Source organism: Vigna unguiculata, chromosome 10 (assembly GCF_004118075.2).
Source record: "Vigna unguiculata cultivar IT97K-499-35 chromosome 10, ASM411807v1, whole genome shotgun sequence".
Lineage (NCBI taxonomy): Eukaryota > Viridiplantae > Streptophyta > Magnoliopsida > Fabales > Fabaceae > Vigna > Vigna unguiculata.
The window spans coordinates 8,287,873-8,292,114 of NC_040288.1; the positions used below are offsets into that span (position 1 = coordinate 8,287,873).

At 28.7% G+C, this 4,242-nt stretch overlaps 1 non-coding gene across 1 annotated transcript; it reads left to right on the forward strand.

The window, feature by feature from the left end:
• Positions 1-3,150: 3,150 nt before the first annotated feature.
• Positions 3,151-3,222, forward strand: TRNAM-CAU. The gene has a single exon. It is a non-coding gene; the product is annotated as a tRNA-Met (tRNA).
• The last annotated feature ends 1,020 nt before the right edge of the window (positions 3,223-4,242 follow it).

Below are 4,242 nucleotides of genomic sequence, written 5' to 3' on the forward strand. Positions count from 1 at the left end.
AGAGAAAAGGGTAGCCTGAAGGAGCATCCTACGAGCATCCTCAATCGCCTTCTACTATTGCTCCAATTGCATCAACAATTATGAACATCAAACTCTTAGTTACAGAAAGAGACAACATATTTTATCTCAATAATAATGAAACTCTCATGCACACAACACATAGAGAAACTTAAACCATGCTCTTTGAAATTGAAAATCATGAAAAAAAAAATTAGGGTAGATGATGCAGTGAGATCAAATCGCAATCGAACATGAAATTAAAATCGAAATCAAACTTGAAATCAATTTATATCCAACATTAGGAAAAAAAATCCTAAAAACTAACTTATTCTAATTAAAGTAACGGTTATTTGAGCATATATTTGCAACATTTTTATTTTTCTATTTGATTTGGTATTGAACGAATGCATTGATCCATGAGAGAAATTAATCAAGTGTTGAAAACAAATATGAAAGATCTTATTACCTTAATTTTTAGTTACAGAAAAAAGGGATAAAAAAAGGTTGTTAAACTTAGACAACAATGTGATTTTGGTAATCCAATTCATGACAGAGTCAAGTATTGTTGTCCACAACTTCTTAATTGTTATATTGGGACTTTTACTCCCATAATTTAGTGCATGTATCAATTGTATATTATAAATGGTCCTAGATTACATAAGGTACCCTATATCAGATCTTTTCGACACATGTCAATGTTCTGCAATCCAATACTTGATAAATAGCCAAAATAAATTAATATTTTTCTTCTTTTAGAATAAATATTACAATTAAATCTTTTCTACACATTGTTGGTCCTCAGGAGTAGCCTCAGCACACCACTAAGATTGCAAAATTATGAAAATTTACAAGCAAAAATGCAGCCGATGAACCATAATATTTCATATCAAGTTTGAAAGTTGATTAATTTGAACCATAGATGATACCGACAAAAACAATTAATCACCACCAACACAATTAAGCCCCACCACAACACATAGATTTATGCATAGTTGTACTAAGATCTAGTAATCATGTGAGGTGGGAATAACTAGGGAGAAAGTGACTTGTATAATAATTAGGGTTAGATTATATGACTTTGCAATAAAACAAATGCTCATACCTACCCCAATCACTAATTTAACATCTCAATCGCAACAACAAAACACTTCTTTAATCTCAACTCATAACCTCTATATATAGCTTTTTGGCTTCTTATTAATACAAGTATCCAAGAATATCAAATAATTATAAAGTGAAAGGCAACCTCACAAAATCTCAACATAATTTATCAAAAAAGTCTTAGTAAGTATAATCTCAACATAAATTTATGGTTTTACAGCTCCATGTAACAAAATGGTATATGAAAAGGTTAGAAAATTTTTTTTCAATGTTTACTTTTCTCCATTGAAGAACTATAAAAGAGCATAAAAAAGTATGGGGAAAACAACAAAAACAAAACTGGCTAGAAGGCAATAAGGAAGGATTTTGACACATTGAAATTAGAGGACGAGAACTAAAAGATAAAAAACTGAAAACCTAATTTATTTCGTAAAAGCAAAATAAGTAATGCACTAGAGCATGAACAAAAAAGGCAAAATTGAAAGAGGACAATGATGCAGGGAAATGAAATCAGGGAGACAATTGAATTGAGACGAAAAGAAAAGCATGGAGTTAAAATTGAAAGAATGGTAATGAAATTGAGAGACAAAATTGAGAGTAGAGAGAACAATGTTTATTACCTCGATCTTCAAGCATGTAGGAAGAATGGTTAGAGGCACGCTGAAATCAAAGAGACAAAATTGAAAGCATGGAAATAAAATCAGAATATCGATAATGAAATTGAAATCTTACCTTGAGCGAACAGTGAGATGCACGAGCTTCGTCTTCCTCCTAGGCACTGACTGGCAAAATTAGAGAGATGAAATCAGATATTAAATAAAAAAGAAGAACGTTGAGAGACACAGAGGGAAATGATGGAACGAGAGTGAACGCTGCACGAGTCAAAGCTGCTTCTAGGATTTTTGAGAAAAAAATAAAGTAATAAATTAGAAATCTAAAATTTACTGGAGATTTTTAAAAGAACCACTAGTAGTTATTAAGGGTTCCTAAAACCTCTATTATATATATTTCTTAGTAGGGGTTAGTATAACCCCAAACAATAAACCTCCAGTAAATTTATATTTTTTTGTAGTGAAAGGTAATTTTTTTCAAAATTAATTATATATTAATAATAATTTTTTTAACAAATAAATATGACAACAATTACTAAATATCAAACGCATATTCAATTCTTCAAAATTAATCAAAGTAAAATTTTGTATTGAAATTATATATTTGTTTAATATATAAAAATAATGAACATACTATTTGTCTAAAAAATTACTCTTAAGAAGCTTATTAAAAAAACTAATGAAAAGAGAGCACGAAGAGATTAAAAAAAGTTAAAACACACTTATTATTTTCAATTTTAATAATTACGAATTTATCTTTTTAGAATAATTCATAGCATGAGTATTAGTTTATGCTCTCCAAAAGAATGTATTCAATAATTTAAAACGTTTTAAAACTATTGTTTTATTTTCTCTTTGATAAAAGTAAAAGTAAGGAGTTATTATTTCAAGGTGAACGGGTCAAAATTTAAACAAAGCATTGATAAGGTAGGTGACCCATCTATTGAGTAGGCATTTGTGTAGGTTAATATGCGTAGTTCACATCTTTAAATATTTTCGCACGCATTCTGATTTTTTTGGAATTGGAGAATCTGAGAAAATTGGTGAATGGTAAAAAAAAATAAACTTACACGTGTAATTTTAAAGAGAAGTGTCAAAAATGAATGGTGAACTTGCACACCGTTTGCCATGTCACGAAAACTGTTAACGGCGTCCGATATTGAAGACCAACTTCATGTGTTTTATAAGAACAATGACTTAACAAGATCAAACTTTTAAATAGGGATTAAAACCAAAATCGTGTTATAGTTTAGGGACCAAAAACATAGTTAACCCAGTTAAAATTTAGGGTGTGCACTTATAAGAAAAATAAACCAAATTTAAGAGTTCAAAATTATTGTCAATTGCTTTTGGCAAAACTCAAATCCTAATTCTTTATTTTGGCCAGTTTTTCTAAAATTTAAAATCATATGTACTTATTACGAATCATATTTCATCAATCAGAGTGGCGCAGCGGAAGCGTGGTGGGCCCATAACCCACAGGTCCCAGGATCGAAACCTGGCTCTGATATATAATGGCTTTTGCTTTTTTTTTCTTTCTTCTATTTAATTCCTGAAAGTGAAGCCACTAAAAATTCTAGCTTAGCTTGTATTTAGATACAAATAAGTCAATTTTATTAACATTGTCCTAATACTGAAATATATCAACCATCACATCTTTCTTGTTAAACACACGCACAAAAACATAGGGTCATATATCTGTGTCTAACACGTATCTGATACTTTAGGATACCTTATCGATGCTTATAAGTGAAATAACTAATTTACAAAGTCGTAGCACAGTACAAGAAAATCTTTGAATAATGATCAATTTTAGTAAGAAAAATAATTAGTCACTATATAGTGACCAATTTAAGTATCGACGTATCGGAGACGTGTCGTATCCGATACACGTATCATTTCCATGCATCATAGACATTCACGCATTCAATGTATTCAAGTAAAACAAATAAATAAATTATAAACATTCCAAATGAATTATAAATCATTATAAAATTATCTGAATTTAGTCCTTTTCTTTAGAATTTTGATTCAATTTAGTCCCTATTTTTTAAACTAATTCAATTTTTTCCTCTCCAATTTGAGACCAAATTAACAATTAAGATTAATTACAACTTAAGTATTCATGTTAAAATAATTTTTAATCATTTATACATCAAATTACTCTCTAAATACTCATGTTATTTTATTTCTTACATTTTTTTCACTTGTAATTTTTTACACTTGAAATTTTTTACAAATGTAAAAAACAAAATAATTTGAATAGTTAGGTGGAGTAATTTGATGTATAAATTCTAAAAATTTATTTTAACATGTATATATAAGTTTTAATTAAGCTTAGTTGCTAACGTGATTGGAGAGGACAAAATTGTATCATTTTAAAAAATAGGGAAACTAAATTGAATCAAAATTGTAAATAAAGGGACTAAATTGAAAACAACTATTATTAGTCTAGCACGTGGTATAATCATGACTACCATGTGACAATTTGTTTAGTTAAAAATAATAAATAAATAAAAATTGCACGAAT